This window comes from Polypterus senegalus, chromosome 12, assembly GCF_016835505.1.
Source record: "Polypterus senegalus isolate Bchr_013 chromosome 12, ASM1683550v1, whole genome shotgun sequence".
NCBI classification, from domain to species: domain Eukaryota; kingdom Metazoa; phylum Chordata; class Cladistia; order Polypteriformes; family Polypteridae; genus Polypterus; species Polypterus senegalus.
Window position 1 is genome coordinate 100,038,893 of NC_053165.1, and position 17,834 is coordinate 100,056,726.

Sequence of the window (17,834 nt, forward strand, 5' to 3'; positions counted from 1 at the left end):
ACTGTTACAGTTCTTGAGACTTTTGCCAACTGGTCACTCAACCCCTCCTACAGAATGTCTTTGCTGGATTGCCTAATTAAGTCACTGAATCCTTCAATTGTTGAATTCCAAAGTTCTCAGTATCTCTGGTGTCTTTCCCATGGTTGGGAAAACCGCTTGAGAGTTCAGCAGTGGCACCAGGTGCCACGGCAGGATGTGGAGAACAGAAACAATAGAGGACGGTTAGTAACATCTCTAACTTACTGCGATTTTTCTTTCTCTATTTTTGAGCAGTGACTAACAAACTGAGATGTAGTATGCTCAGCTAATCAGCAGCTGTAATCAGGGTATGCTAGACCAAAGTAGTGAGTCAAGAGCGCAGAGAATTATTGGGGTACTGCTTCTAAGACACTCTGCCTCAGCCATGTGCACAGTCTATTTGAATTTTTTCCATTCGGCAAACATTTCAGAGCCTTTCCTGCACGAACCTCATGGTTCAGAAACAATTCCACCCCAAGAGAAAGCCTGTTTAAGAAGCAAGTAATGATTCACACACATAGAGTACTTAGAAGAACACACAGAATACAGAGCATTTAACGTGCTACTTTAGCTACAATGGGATTTGAGACACTAGTAAATTAAAAGATTTTAAGATGAAGTTTATGACATTCTACTTTAATGACAAAATAAACTACGTGATTAAAGTGGAAATTTCGAGATTACCTTATGACACTCAGACGGTGACTTTGATATCTGACCACTTCTTTTTTATTTCGGGCACTGTGCGACTTTCTGAACTTGAACTTTCGATCAACTTCCTTTTGTTGTTTATACAATTGCTTTAACAAAAAAATAGTATGTTTTTTTATTGCCTCCACTTGAGATTCACTGATATTCTTCGTTTTTCTCTATGCTTTTGACATTGTCTTTTCATAGAATGCTTTACTTAAGGGAACATTTATATTTATTTGCATATTCAAAGAGGCGTAATTCTAGGAGGATTCTAAGAGGAGCGGCAGGCGTGTGCATGAGCGTTACATTTCATGCAGACTGGGATTTATATAGTGGAAGTGCGTGGAAGTTGGCTTACACACGATTTTCTGCATCTGAATTTTTTTGAGCATACATACATTTCGACTTTTCTCCATACGCCATGTTTTAGTGTGAATTCTACGCATGGCGTTTTGCATGAGGCCCCTGCTTACTTGGGTCCAGTTGCATCTGCAGCAGTTATTCTAAAGTCCAAGGGTGGGGCACAACTTTGACTTGGGGTTTTATCTCAGCCAATTTCACAATCAGTGCACCATTCTTACTTTGAATTAATCTCACTGTTTAGTAAGCTGTCATTTTTATTTTTATTGTAATAAAGTACAGTATGAGATATTTATATTTTAACCAGAGCTTAAATGCTTAAGTTACTTTTGTCATGTTTGGTTTAATTCAACCTTTTCTTGTGAGTTTTCTTACTGACAAAGAGGAGCAATTATCTCAGTGTCATATTTACTCGTTTTTAGGATTTTTTTTAATCAGAAGACAAGTCAAAATAGAGGTGGAAGAATTTGTCCCCCTTAGCATTTAATGCTGTTTGCACCCTTGTCTGCACTGCTCAATGATACAATTAAGGAAGCAAATGCTACAGAAAAGGACAAATGGAAAAAAATGGCAAAAGAAAGTCAGCATTAAAAATGTAAGTTATAGCAAAGAGTACAAATATTTATAGCTTCTAAGAAATATTTGTATGTCAGATAACTAAACAATGAGATCAATTAAATGTTAGAAGCAATCAAGGGGTTCCAATAGGTCTGTGCTTTTAAACCACTGTACTGCAATTATGTGTGTTGTCATATAACTTTTAAAAGGTCAGTCTGACAAATGAGAGAAGGCCATTAAATCCTAGAGGGCTGTTTCAGTTAACTAGTAACTACGTTGTTTTTTGTTTTTCATCCCTTTTTTGAATTTGTCCAATTCAACCCCATTGACAGTTTGTTCTTAATTTCCTTGGCCCTTTGAATGGAGAGATACTTTATGGTTTCCATTCTAAATGTACTTCCTCTTAATTTCCACTGTCTGCCTACAGCTAGGTGTTTAAACCCAAAGACTGAAATTAAATAATAATTGGGATCCAAGAAGAGGATTAAAACCATAACGACAGCAGGGTCATACGTAGCCAAATAACAATGGCCATATGAAAAAGAAGCAGCAAAAGGTTTTCTTCCTATTCAAGCATATTTCTCATTGTTAATATTACTAAAAGTGGAAAGCAAACATATTGTCAATAAAATAATTATCATTTAAATCAGGATAGATTCTTGTACCACTGCCAGTTTTTTTCTTTATAACAGGTGCAATGTCAAGATACGATGAATTTTGAAATGATGGTATGAATGTTCACTTAACTTTGTCACCTGACTCAAGGCTCTGAATAAAAGAATAGTCACAAAACACCACTGGCCTGCACCAACATCAGTGCACTTTACATGCTGAGTGTGTTGAATCCAATTCTGAAACTGGAAATCCTTTGCCACAAACCATTTCTGTGAGATAATGGATTCAATGAAAACAATAAGTTGTTTTATAACACAAGTATTCTTCATGAAGTTTATTTTGAGTTGAAACACGATAGTTTTCCTCCTTTTTAATGTTAGTTGAGGTGGAAACAACCCAAAATCAAATATTTTCTAAGTTTTTTTCTCAGTACTTTTTTCTCTTCTTAATTTTTCTAAATAGCTAGAAACCGAGATCTTCTGTGCAACATGTCTTTAAAGAATACATTTCCTACACTTGGATTTTTCCCCAAGAACGTGAGAGCAGTCCTTGATGGGTTCCACCAGGACATCATTGAGATGGAGAGATGCTATAATGGAAAGTGGAGTGAATTTATGTTAGCAGATATCTGTTGGTCATTCTGCCGTAATACTCCTTCAGAGGATTATAAGCGGAAAAAAATTACCAAGTGACTATTCTTTGCAAGTAATAGATGCATGGGTAGAGTCGTGGCCAAAAGTTTTGAGAATGACACAAGTGTTGATTTTCACAAAGTTTGCTGCTTCAGTGTTTTTATATATTTTTGTCAGATGTTTCTATGTTATTCTGAAGTATAATTACAAGCATTTCATAAGTTTCAAAGGATTTTCTTGACAATTACATTAAATTTATGCAAAGAGTCCATATTTGCAGTGTTGGCCCTTCTTTCTTTATCAAGACCTCTGCAATTCATCCTGGCAGGCTGTCAATCAACTTCTGGGCCAAATCCTTACTGATGGCAGCCCATTCTTGCATAATCAATACTTGGAGTTGGTCAGAATTTGTGGGTTTTTATTTGTCCACCCGCCTCTTGAGGATTGATCACAAGTTCTCAATGGGATTAAAGTCTGGGGAGTTTCCTGGCCAGGGACCCAAAATTGAAATGTTTTGTTCCCCAAGACACTTAATTATCACTTTTGCTCCATCATGCCTTGAAAAGGCATTGTTCTTCACCAAACTGTCCTTGGATGGTTGGGAGAAGTTGCTCTCGGAGCTTTGATTATGCAATGCTATACCATTCCAATATCATCTATTTACAGAGCCACTAAAAGATAAATGGTAAATTACTGCACTACCTAATGCAGTTGTGACTTTTAAATATAATGTGCTTCATGTTAGTAAATAAAGTTGTCTGTTGAGGTTGTTACGTGTACATTCTTACTTTTATATGCATCACTTAAATATTCCCAAAGGCTAATTATTTCAGTTAGCCATTTCTTGATATTTACAATTCTGTCATTTCCTGCTTGTCTATCTCCACTGCTCAGGAGTGTCAAATTGTATTAAATGATGACATGACTCTGATGCCAGATATTAAAAAGACACTTGATAATAGGGTATCCATTTCAAACTTTGGAATGTGAACATTGGTACTAAGTTCTGGTTTGGTAATCAGTGAATGACATTACACAGGGTCACACACATGCACATGGGAGGCAGCTAAAGGACCTGAATGAGGGCAATTCCAATACAGACTAGGGGGTGGCAAAGTGTAATAATCTTTTCTCTCTTTCCACTGCAGACCACTTATGGGAAATTCTGCCTGACCCTGATGATGTCACTTCTGACGTCACCACATCCGGTTCTGGGCCCAATGACGTCACTTCCAGTTCCGGTCCTACTGATGTCACTTCCTCTGCTTGCCCTTAAAACCGCCATCTTCAGTTCTGTATTGGACTCTAACTTGTACACATTTGTACATCCAAACTAACCATTTTGCAGCCAGGAACAATACACGGGTGGCTGCCCAGAAACCTTTCTGTGGCTGCTTATTTGTTTGTCTGTGACAACAGGTAAGTAAAAACTGAATTATTTGTTAAGCATAATTAGGCACCAGCAGGGTAAAGTAATTATTTATGTCTTCTAAAATATAATATTGAAGGGAATTATTTATTAATTCTTGAACTTAAAAAACTTCAATTTGTAATTGATAAACAAAATCTCTAAATTTCAAAAATTCGAAAGCTTCAGACTTTGATACTACTCAGTCATAATCAATAATTCAAAAATCTAAAGCCATAAGCAGAATCAAAAAATAAGAATTCAATAACAACGTAGCATAGCACTCAGAAAACTAAGAAAGCCTTAGCAATGGCAGCTACACTGTGTCTACAATGGGCTGACACATTACTTGAATGTCCAGTGCCCTCGTTGACCTATTTTTTTCATCAGTTTGAACCATTAAGTATATTACCTTATAATTAATGATAATTAAATACACCTAGAAATGAATAAAACTAAAAAAAAAATATTATCTGGATGGGAGACCATCGCCAAATGGGCAGGTTAAACCCAAAAAATATGCTAATGGAGTGGCATGGGCGCAGAACCCATTTCAAAACCTGACATATTCACAAGTGCAGCTATAAGAGTTTGAGAATTGGACTTTAAAATCTCTGTGTTCTTGCATACTGTATGTACTGTGTTTTCACAATAAGACCACACCCCACATTAAGTATTTTTATTTTAACATCCTATAATGAATTCATAACTTCATCCCATTTCTATAAATTATAAGTACTAATTTCATAGTTAGTGCTTTACACAAGTGAAAAACTATCTGCAAAATCTCACTTTCCTATGATCTAGCAATGCCTTATTATATTGTGCTGCTTTGTAAAGTATTATGACAAAGTATGTGCTTTCAAAGGAGCTATATACAACAAAACGTGATAGTTTGATCATAAACATAATGATGCAAAAAAAAAGTCCTCCCAGGATGTCAAGTGCTACACCACTTTAGCAGGCAAAGAAAAGGGTATAGCTGTTCAGAGTACATTTAACATCGAGGACACAAATGAAAATCTGGTTAAAGCCATTTAAAAAAACAGCATATTGCAATGTAGAGGCAATCAAATGAGAAAGTCATAATAGAAACAAATCACTCTTACAAACCGTAAGTGAAGAAGGAATCGTTTTGAAGACAACTCTGAAGATAGTGAAGAAACAGACACATTCTAAAGCAGGGGGGTGCCCAATGCGTCGATCGCGATTGACCGGTAGATCGCAAAGGTAAGTGCAGGTAGATCGCGTTGCATTCAAAAAAATGTTTTTTTAAATGTTAGTCTATCATATATCCTCACTATGGCATTTACCACTTGATTGAAATACAGGGCGGCCAGTGTGAGATCTCTTCTCTTCTAACACACTGGTCATCCCACACGCACGATCAAACGCGGGAGCTACTGCAAAACTCCGGCTGTGATCTAGTTAGCTTTCCAATTTATATCGACTAAAGAACGGATTTTAAAAAAAATCGTTTGGGGAGGGTATGGGCTGGATGTGGAATTGGAAGAGGATTTTTTTCTCACAATGTCACAATTGAAGTGAGTTTGTCTGATCTGTCAATCTATCATTGCCATTCCAAAGAAGGAAAATGTGGAAAGGCATTTTTCACTCAGATGAAATCAAAACCTGCTTGACTGCATTATTCAGCTCTTCTTATTTATGCGAGTCAGCCTAATGACGATTATTAAATCGAAATACAGTACTGTAGTGACCATAATTTAATTGAATTGTTATTGTGCAATAAAGCTTATTCAGTTATGCAAGGTAAGACAACATACATTCATTTTATGTATAAAGTATACTCAGTATATATATATATATATATATATATATATATATATATATATATATATATATATATATATATATATATATATATATATATATAGTATTTTAATGTAGGTAGATCATTTCGACCTGGTCATTTTAAAACTAGCTCGCAAGCCGAAAAAGTGTGGGCAGCCCTGTTCTAAAAGGTGAAAGTTTGGTTACAAAAACAAAAAGACACTGAGAGAACAATCAAGAATAATGAAAGCATTCACATGCAAGAATCGAGCCAAAAGGCATAACCAGAGGAAACTTGAGAATGTGGATGCTTTATACCTACCCTTTGGCAAACACATCAATGATCACGATCTCTGTCTATACTGAAATTACTAATCATTTTATAACTGGTTCTGTTCGGAGACATTTTCCATGTCTTCTGCATTATTTTATTTATATGATAGAAAGTGTTTTTCCTTTCATAATGGTCAGCCATAAAGCTACCAGGCCCAAGCCTTTTATATACTGCTCAAAAAAATTAAAGGAGCACTTTGGAAACACCACCTTAGGGTCTGACAATGGCTCCAAGGATACCTAATGGCGGTCAAGGTGCCATTGTCTAGCCTGCAGAGGTCTGTGCGTCCCTCCATGGATATGCCTCCCCAGAACCACCATCAAACCAGTCATGCTGAACGATGTTACAGGCAGCATAACGTTCTCCATGGCTTTTCCAGACCCTTTCAAGTCTCACATGTGCTGAGGGTGAACCTGCTCTCATCTGTGAAAAGCACAGGGTGCCAGTAGTGGCCCAGTCAATTCTGGTATTCTATGGCAAATGCCAATCAAGCTCCATGGTGCTGGGCAGTGAGCACAGGGCCCAGTAGAGGACATTGGGCCCTCAGGCCACTCTCATAAAGTCTTTTTCTGATTGTTTGGTCAGAGACATTCACACCAGTGGCCTGCTGGAGGACTTTTTGTAGGGCTCTGGCAGCGCTCATCCTGTTTCTCCTTGCCCAAAGGAGCAGATACTGGTCCTGCTGATGGGTAAGGACCTTCTATGGCCCTGTCCAGGTCTCCTAGAGTAACTGCCTGTCATGCCCTTGAGACTGTGCTGGGAGACACAGCAAACCTTCTGGCAATGGCACATATTGATGTGCCATCCTGGAGAATTTGGACTACCTGTGCAACCAACCTCTCTAGGGTCCAGGTATCGCCTCATGCTACCAGTAGTGACACTAACTGTAGCCAAATGCAAAACTAGTAAAAAATCAGATGAGGAGGGAAAAATGTCAGTGACCTGTAGAACCATTCCTGTTTTGGGGGTCATCTCATTGTAGCCCCTCTAGGGCACCTGTTGTTCATTTCATTAACACCAAAGCAGCTGAAACTGATTAACAACCCCCTCTGCTACTTAACTGACCAGATCAATAGCCCATACGTTTCTTTGACTTCATGCTTTACTCTGATTAAAAAGTGTTTTTTTGAGCAGTTTATAATGTTTGCCTATCCAGGACTGGTTCCTAGCTTGTTCCTTATTCTGCTGGGATAGACACCAGCTCATGTGCCAATGATTTGGATAAATAATTTAGAAATGGAATGGAGTGCCAGTCATAATGTTCCACATCTCCTTTATATTAATGTTATAAGCTGCATTAAGCTCCCATACCCGGTTAGACTCGCATATGATGTAGGGACGAACTGACATTGCACTATGGCCTTGAGGGGGATGTTGCAGGGATAGCCTCTGACCTCTGTGGCCCTGCAATAGCTTAAGTGGGCTCAATGATGGATGGCTGGTATTGTAGCAGAGTGGTTAGCATAATACTGTTATGGCCTCAGGGATGTAGGTATGAATCCCTGTCCATTCATGGTCGGTGTAGACTTTGCTGGAATAGGTTCTGGCTCTCTGTAATCCTTTAGTGGATAAACTGGGTCAGCAAAATGGATGTGTGAACAGAAAAAAAAAATGGACATCCAGTCAGGTGATATTTATACATGCTTTGCTTGGTTTTAACAGCTCATTAATACAGGTTGGCACCTTATTTTCCTTTGCAAAAACAGAATAAAAATCAAAGGCAACAAAGCATATCTTCAGTTAAGAACTGAAGAGAGAAAAGACACAGCTCACTAATGGGCACTGTGAAAGAACACATCCATGTGATAATGCTATGAGAATTTACCTCTGAAAACTTTGCACAAGCTAATTTTGTACTGTTAGTTTTTGACTTATTTATTTTGTTTAATGCTAGCAGTAATCCCAAAGTATGCAACTCTATGCATCCAGTATCCAACCCGCTATATCCTAAATACAGGGCCACGGGGGTATGCTGGAGCCATTCCCAGCCAACACAGGGTGCAAGGCAGGAAACAAACCCCGGGCAGGGTGCCAGCCCACCGCAGACGTATACATTTTTCATACGTTTTTAAAACAGCATGCTCAGGTGGAGAGTTAGCACAAAAAAAACAAAAAAACAAAAGCAATAAAACATAGCTGCATTAATACATTATTCATTTTATCCTCAAAAACATCTGCAGATCTGAAAATCAGTGATTAGTAAAAATGGTCTGCACACCACATAAAAGCACCTCTTAATTGTGGCTTATAGCTTGATTTCCATTTTAAAAGACAACTGCATTATTGGGTGTTTACTATCAAAGGCTTCTTCATGAATGATAAACAAAAGCATTGCACAAAGACACTGCCTTTCATTTCTGTTTTCGCTTAGTGGTTATCTTTTTTTTAATTATCTTCTATATCAGAGTAAAACACTTTTTAGCATAATGTTGTCAGAGACTAAAAGAAGCACAATTTGAGGCTTCTTGATTCTGAAGGACATTTATAAATGCGTCAGTGAATTACAGTAAATTTCAATAATCAAGATTCCTCTGGAGAAAAGCTGTGCACTTTAGTCAGCAAAACACTTGCTATACACTATCAACTAAAAAAACTTTATTATTTCCTGCTGTTAACATTCACTGTAAATGCATCAAGCACTACTTCTGGTTCCCACTTTAAAATACAAGCTATAATAACTCCCAGACAAATAATAAGGAATAAAAGGCTACAAAAAAAGATCCTGGACAATTTTGACACATTAAGCTAAAACTAAAAATACCAACATCCCACAAATGTGTGTGTTTGGTTGGACTGTGAATTGATCTGATATGAATACGTTTGGGAGTGTGGCTGACATCCCCTATTGCCTGCCAGGTATAGAATACTGCATGGCCATTTCTGCCTGGGTAAGCGATGACACCACGAGACCCTCTACTGGGAAAAGTGCTTCCAGTAAATGATTGGGAGGCTAACTAAAGGCTTTTCACCATCCTCCCAGTTAAAAAAATAATCCTTTTCAGTATTGTGAGGGCTGATTTGCACTGTACAGATATTTAACAGTACAGTATTCTAGGTGATATACTAATATATATATATATATATATATATATATATATATATATATATATATATATATATATATATATATATATATATATATATATATAGGTGATAGAAGTAGAGTTGGTGAAGGTGGATGAGTTTAAATACTTGGGATCAACAGTACAGAGTAACAGGGATTGTGGAAGAAAAATGAAGAAGAGAGTGCAGGCAGGGTGGAATGGGTGGAGAAGAGTGTCAGGAGTTATTTGTGACAGACGGGTATCAGCAAGAGTGAAAGGGAAGGTCTACAGGACGGTAGTAAGACCAGCTATGTTATATGGGTTGTAGACGGTGGCACTGACCTGAAAGCAGGAGACAGAGCTGGAGATGGCAGAGTTAAAGATGTTAAGATTTGCATTGGGTGTGACGAGGATGGACAGGATTAGAAATGAGGACATTAGAGGATCCGTTCAGGTTGGACGGTCTAGAGACAAAGTCAGAGAGGTGAGATTGCATTGGTTTGGACCATATGCAGAGGAGAGATGCTGAGTATATTGGGAGAAAGATGCTAAGAATAGAATTGACAGACAAGAGAAAAAGAGAAGGTTTATGGATGTGGTGAGAGAGGACGTGCAGGTGAATGGGTGAGACAGAGCAAGATACAGAGGACAAAAAGATATGGAGGAAGATGATCCGCGGTGGTGACCCCTAATGGGAGCAACCGAAAGAAGAAGAAGAAGAAGAAGTATCCTAGGTGAACATCAGACACGACTCCTGACCTCAACTAGAAGATCTCCTCAGGCATCTACTCTCTCTTAACTCCTTTTCTCTCCAGGTGGAATATTTATAGAGAAAAGCAAGTTCCGTATAACAGAGCATGAGTATGAGTCCCTTCTTTAAGTAGAAACATTTACATTCTGCTTAAAATTTTAAAAAAGTCAAACACTCTTAAAGTTCAAAGCAAAGTTAAAGGATTTTAAATTTAAAGTTTACATTTTGTTTGAGATTAAGTCTTTCAAACAGCCATAAAATGAATAGCAAATGTAAAACGGGTAGAATCACCATGTATATTTAAATTGGTGAGAACCAGCAGAGCAGAGAGAAATAAACAGAGAGATGGTAACATTTCAGAAATGTCCAAAAAGCAACCATCAAATCCTTAAACTAAAGAACAATATTTAAAAAAATGAAATGTTTTAATTTTGGTTTGTGCATTATTTCTCCAAACGAATAGTCATTACATCCAACATTAAATCTTATCCTCAGATACGTTCAAATTTTAAATTTGGTAAATTTTGTTATGTTTAAGTCAGGTGTCCTTTTTGTCTCATTTCTGGTTCTTTGATTATTATCATTTTTGTCTATTATTTATATGATGTGTTTTTTTTTTTATCAGGGCGGTGCAGTGGTAGTGCTGCTGCCTCGCAGTAAAGAGACCAGCGTTTGTGTCCCGGGTCCTCCCTGCATGGAGTTGGCATGTTCTCCCTGTTGTCTGTGTGGGTTCTGTGCTCCTTTTTCCTCCAACAGTTCAAACACATGCAGGTCAGATGAATTGACGATACTAAGTTGGCTCTAATGTGTGGTTGGGATTACTATGTGTGTGTTCATCTGTTGTGGTGCAAAATTTTGCATGTAAGTTGATAAATATTTTTTATGTCCCCCTACCGCCTTTTAGGAAGAGTCTTTTTGTAATTTTACAGCAGGGTTGGGGGAATGTGCCTCAAACCAGTTTGGCAAGTGATTCTCTGCAGGACTCACTCAATCAACCTTCACAGGAAAGCCAGACTACCTAGCTGGCAAACATCAGCTCAACAAATGACTTTGGGGGCAAGTGTGAAAGTTATTCTGTGCCCCATTGGTCTAAAGGTGCCTGAAGCCATTAAGTACCATAATGTCCTATTGGCTGTATGGTTTGGACAGAGAATCTATAAATTTGAATTTTCCCCTCCCTGTCTCACTCTCTCTTACAAACATCTGATGAAAGAGCATCTCACACACCATGAACTAAAAAGGACAACACAATGAAGAGCACAGCTCGGCAGCCATATTGAGACAGGCATGCGGCCTGTTCTGAAGAAAGCTGACCAAAAATGAGGACTTAACTAATAACTACAAGTCTGTGTGCCACCTGAAACTACACATCAGCATTTATCAGGTTGTATGGTTGCCAATATTCAAATGTACTTTGCTTATTGTTATTGTTTATGAATATTATCAATAATACACTATTTAAAGTTGTAACTTAACTCCTGCTTGTCTTTTACTATGAGGTTATAAATGTAGAAGGGAAGGTGGGGAGCAGTTATATGGTAGAAAGGCTGTCATGTCCTGTTATGATTGTGCATCAGACTGCTACCTGTTAGAATGGATTAACCAGAAACTTTAGTTTAAAATTCTCACAGTTTGAACAAAATGAATTGTGAAAGTTAAACAGACAGCTTGACCCTACACTGCAATTACGTTGGCAGTGTGTTTATACATGATGCACATTATTTGGGTGACTATTCTTTTGGGATATGAGTGGATGTAATTTTCTAATAAAAGGTTACAGTTTTCTGCCATATTCAACATTTCCTCTAAAAACTGGATGCGACTTTCTAATGATTTTAAATTTATCACAGCTTCCTTCTTTCTTGGTGGTGTGTTACAAATCTAAGGAGGTCATCTCTGTGTCTAGAGATGTGTAGGTCACCTGCTTAGAATGCTCATTTTCCCAGACTGCAGGAAGACTGGGGTCCAATTTCAGATTAGGGGACAAGCCACAGGAGGCACAAAAGTCTCTGGTTACACATATTTCATTGAATAGAAGGAGAAAATTGTTAGGTATTGAGATAAATGTAATAATGTTTGGGCAGTATTCCTAGGCAGCAGGGGGCTCTGCAGTGGGGTTTGGAGATATTCTTGCACAAGTTGTTGGAGGGAACTCTCAGTAAAAAGACTACTGTACAGTTAACATAATTTCTGGCCTCAGTTTCTATCATTAAATATCTGCCATTTGTAAAAGAAGCCCGGACACAGACAGACACTGAGACAACCAGATGTCCAAGAAACATCCTCAATTTATTTTGTTTTCTCACTACACAGTCCTTTGTACCTCACACACAGTGCACAACCCACCAGCAATATTTCCTTCTCCTCTGCTGCCTTCACTCCTCCACTTACAAGCTCTGTCCTCTTCCACCCGACTCAGGCTCCCTGAATGGAGTGACGTGGCCCCTTTTATGTTGCACCCGGATGTGCTCCAGGTGCGCCCTGATGAACTTCCTGCAGCACTTCCTGGTGTGGCAGAAGTGCTGCCATCCAGGGCTCTGGGATCGTCCAGGTGTCCCCTGACAGATGCCACGCACCCCAACAGGGTTGAGCTTCCAAGCTCCACATCCGTGGCCCTGATGTAATCCAGGGGGAGCTGCGCTCTTGTGCCCCGGGGAAGATATTGGCCCTCTCCTGGTCCTACCCTTCTCCAGGCGTCCTGGTGAGACAAGGTCCCCAGTCGTCTGCCACACTGTCATCCGACTCAAATTACCAGACATAATAAAAATAACATACTTTTAATTCTTTATGTACAGTACTCAGATTTTTCATTTTAATGAATCTTAATCACTTTTACCATTCACTTACCCTCAAATCTACTTATTTCAGTTCTGGTTTTGAAAGGCCAAACTCTGGCCTGGCAGCATTAGGTTTGTAGTAGTAACCAACCCTGAAAATGACATGTTGCTAATTTTTCTCATTTGAAATAATTTATTCCAGCATTTCTCAAACTTTAAGTATTCGCGACCCGAGTTTTCATAACAGTTTTAATCGCGCGCCCCCCTAACGTTTTTTTGAAAGGAGCCCACTAATACCAATTTGTTTTTTTTTAATTAATGATATATCATAGATGCATATTTTATTATACCTACTTATCTTTTATCGACATTTATCTAACTCTATATTTATTTTTTTAGTATCAGAATGTAGTTTAAGTTAATTTGTTTTGGTTTCAATACATGTATTTTTCATATTTTCGATTCTTGTTTTCTTTATTCACATCTTCATGCCCCCCTTTTTGTAACTTCGCTCCCCCCTATGGGGGCCCGCCCCACAGGTTGAGAACCACTGATTTATTCTACAATTGAAGAAGATATTTGTATTAGAAAATAATTAGAAAATACTCTAGGAAGGGTTACTTTTCTGACAGCTCTTTGCACAAATGTTTGCATTTCAAAATCTCAAAACATAGCAGCTTAGCTTGTCATTATACCCTGCTATTCCTACTTGCATGTCTATAAAGCAAGCACACTTCTGATCATGTTTTCTTGTAGCGTGCTCTATCAAAGACACAGTACATGACATAGTAACTGTACAAAATGCTTTGTCTCTACCTTTTTTTTAAGACAGAGCTTTCTTTTAAATGATAAATGATGGTAGCCACCGGGTGTAACATAAGTTTAATATGTCACTGTCCTCTGCACAAAAATATTTTATAAATCTACTTTTCTTTCTACTCACATGCATAGTGGACACAGATTTAGCGCAGGGGCTCGTCATTTAGAACTGCTAGGAAAGCATTAGAAGACAAGACAGGGACAACAATGAAATGGGCATTGTACACTATTTTTGTGTGTCAAAGTCAGCATGAAACTGTATCCTACTTGCCTTGTTTGGAATGCGCATTAAGAAAGAGTATAAAGCCTTGGAACATTGCCTGGTACACCTTTGAAGCCGACAGAGAGATGGGAGATAACGTCATCTGATCCGGAAAATCCTTCCAACGCACTGCGAAAATGGCAGACTTTGCACATCGGGCCCCCAGTCCCGAACTGGGTTCTTGCCATTAGCTTTCTTAGTCTGTTATGGAGCATAATCCATTATTAAAAAATGCTAAGTTATTTCTCCTATGTGATTTCTTACTGCCGTATTACTTATTAACTTATTCAAACAAGGGAGCTAGTGCCCCCTGCTGGATACACCGGGAAGCAAGTATTCCATCTGCATTCTGAAACTGCTTATATCAGTAAAAGTCTCAGGGAAATGTTGCCTATGCTAGTAGCAATGAAAGCAAAGCAGGAACCAACCATGTCTAGCTTTCTCAGGTCAAATTTAATCACACACACTGGGCCAATTTAGTGTTAAACACCAGTCAAGGGAGGGAAGAAACTGGAATACCCACAGAAGATCCACACAGACACAATGAGAATAGAGAAACTCAACACTCACAATTACGAGTCTGGATTTTTGAGGTCCAGTTTCTAGGCATGAAGGATGTTAGTGCTTAAGCTTGCAAAACCCTCTCTGTGTAGTACTCCAGTAGGTATGTTAGTTTATTGAGACAGTGTTAATTATCCTAACTTTACACCATCTATTTGTCACACACGTGCGCTTAGGAGGCAGTCAACAAACCCTGAGGTGAGCAAAACTTTGCGAGACTAAGGGTTGATTTGTGGTACCAACGCCTCTCTCTCTTTTTCATCAGACCAATAGAATAAAAATAACTTACCTCACACACTTCCGGGTTTGCAAGATGGCCGCCAAATGTCACTTCCTCATTCCGGTCTCCTTTTGATGGCGTCACATCTGTCTTTCTGTTACAACATCATCTCCTGCCGCATCATTTCTGCCCGTCATTTTCCTCCAGTATAAAAAAGCCATGACTGTATTTTTTGTTGTCAATTGCTGTTTAAAAGTACATTGATCATTATTTGGCATTTATTTCTTTACTTTGTTTGTTGGACATTATATGAGGACGGTCCCCAACTCTTTCTGTTGTGGAAATCTTTTTTATTCACGACACCATTCTAAAGAGAAACACGACTTTCATAATCATAATAGACATCCATTGGTAATAATTAACTGTGAGTTTCAAGGTCCTTTCAGTAAAACATCTTGTCAAAAATAACATTTAAAGAAAAGAAAAACATAAATTTACATATCAAAACAACTATAGAAACTGCAAGGTAACTGCATGTCTTGTACACTATCTAAACTCTTTAAATTTTATGTACAATAAAAAGGTACAAAAATAAGCATTTAGATACCAATAATAATTGTCATTTAAAAGGAGCCTGCTCAGCTTCCTTAATCTTTCATCAAGATCTTTGCTTGAATCTACAGTATATTAGCTAGCAATGCTACAGATATCTTCAGCATATCCAAACTGTATTCTTAGCCAACTAAATTTACGCAGTTCTAATGTGACACATAAGCTGAATAAAAACTAACAAGAATATAGCTTCAATTCACACCAGAGTCTGTTTGTTTCTGTGTTTCAGTTTCTTTACATTTTAGCTCTCTTTACATTTAGTATACCATTATCCCCATATTTATGCACCTAATGCACACTCGGTAACTTTCTTAGAGCAATCCATTAAACTAGCAGTAGGGATAAAAGACACAACCTTATTGTCTGCAGCTCAATTCTTTAATAACTCACCTGAATAAAAATTGAGTGCCCCTTAACTCTTTAAAGTCACATTTCTTATGCTTAGTCATGAATGTGTAAAATACCAATCGAATCAGAAGACTAGTGTTCAGCTGTAAAACAAAGCTCACTTGAGACTCCAATCCCTGATAATACATGTAGTATCTTTTAAATGGCGTGTGAAGAATAAAACAGAAAAATAGTTAGGTATATGTTTCTTTATAACAAAGCTCCAGTTATTCTGTTAAAAACTTAATTCTAAATGGCAATGATTCATCAAATGGTGAAGTAAGACATGCTTTATTTATTCTTTCTTACATTATTCTCTGTATATACTGGAATTCCAGTGGAAAGAGACCGGCTTGATTAATGGATCAGAGATGTACAGTAAAAGCTAACATACAACCCACAAGTCGTATCGCATATGCACTTAGTTTGAACCTGAAAACGGTTGGTTTTCCATCAAACTTCATAGCCACTGGGCATCACTTCTCACCTAAATTTTATGTAATAATAAACATCATCACAAATTTATAGATGTTTTTGCATAAAGAGTTTACATTTTGAACAATGCACGTTGACTTTCTAAGCGGTACACAGTCAAGGGTGGGCCTTGCTCTTTGGTTTGTCATTAGCTTACCTCTACTGCATTATTGTTATTCACGTTTGTATTTTTTGTTGCCTCCAACTGAATTATTTGTTTTTTATTGCAATTTTTGCTATCAATAGCACAGAAGTTGGATTAATCCAGTACAATGAATGTGCTGTACAGATGATGTCTGATTTTCTGATTAAATTCACTCCTAATGCCTTTCAGATTTACAAAGCAAATCTTCTTACAAATACTCACAAGTTTTTGTACAGTCACATAACCAAACTGGCATATACAGTATTTGCCACATTGAAGATTCTAAATGAACAACATAAAAAAGCAAAATAAAAACTTAAAAAAAAGTCAGAAACTTAATCCTAGAACCCTTGAGTAGAATACAAAATTACTATTAACATTAAAATTTTAATTCTGAATCTAATTAATATAATATGTGCAAAACCAACCCCTTTGAATATTGGCCGTCTTTCTCCGGCCATGTTATTTACATAACCTCAAATCCTGATATATTTTTTATAGATGATCCCCTCAATATCACATATACAGCAGATGGAACTAAAGCAATAGGTGTTCAATGTGACGTCTGTACAACAGGATGTTCATGTTACCGGTATGAATCCTAATAACTTGTCCTTAAATAAGTACCTCCTGGTTTTTATTTTGAATACTTTTGTTTTTTTTATTGCACTATTGACCGGGAAAAATGTGAGTGCATCTTTATATTTATATTAGAGGGCTTACCCCCTGCTCGCTTCACTCGCCAACCCCACTTGCCTGCACTACATGCCCGCCACTTCGCATCTCTGCCACTCACGTTGTGAACAGGGGGGCTGAACACACCCCAAGGAGACGCGTTTGCTCCACCAAAACCCCATCTTAAACGGTGATACAATGGGAAACAAATACAGTCTTTTTTTTTACCTCCTCTTTGCTCGTTCAGCTGCTGGCTTGCTGCTGCTACCGTGCATTTCAAGCAGTGCTTCAAACATTTAAAAGCCTGCACAGCAGCTGTCCTACTCTTTATCTTTTATTCCTGGCCCCGGGCATGATTAAATCTCTTGGCACAAAGTCTCGTCTCACAGAATGTGAGTTCTTGATATTTTTTACTTTATAATTTTAAAACAGAATAACAATCTGAAAATCTAAAAACATCACATTAAGGTTAGATAAATTCTGAAAAGAATGATACCAAATATATATATGTAGGTTTTAAAATAAGCCCCATTTAAAGCATGACAAAAAACATGACGTAAAAATATCACATAAAATCGTTGCACTTTTAGGTTTAGGATTAGATTAGATTAGATTAGATTTAATTTTGTTTTTTTTGTATAGGGTGGTCCAGATCTAACTATGCAATTTTCATTATGCTATAACTTATTAAGTTTATT

General features: G+C 37.7%; 1 protein-coding gene across 1 annotated transcript in view; it reads right to left on the minus strand.

The window, feature by feature from the left end:
- det1 (DET1 partner of COP1 E3 ubiquitin ligase) overlaps positions 1–5,454 on the minus strand; it is a 43,834-nt gene extending 38,380 nt beyond the window's left edge. Inside the window, exon 1 of the mRNA XM_039773012.1 lies at positions 5,398–5,454. The gene's annotated coding sequence lies outside the window, so the exon portion shown is untranslated. The remainder of the gene's footprint in view (positions 1–5,397) is intronic.
- Positions 5,455–17,834: the final 12,380 nt, after the last annotated feature.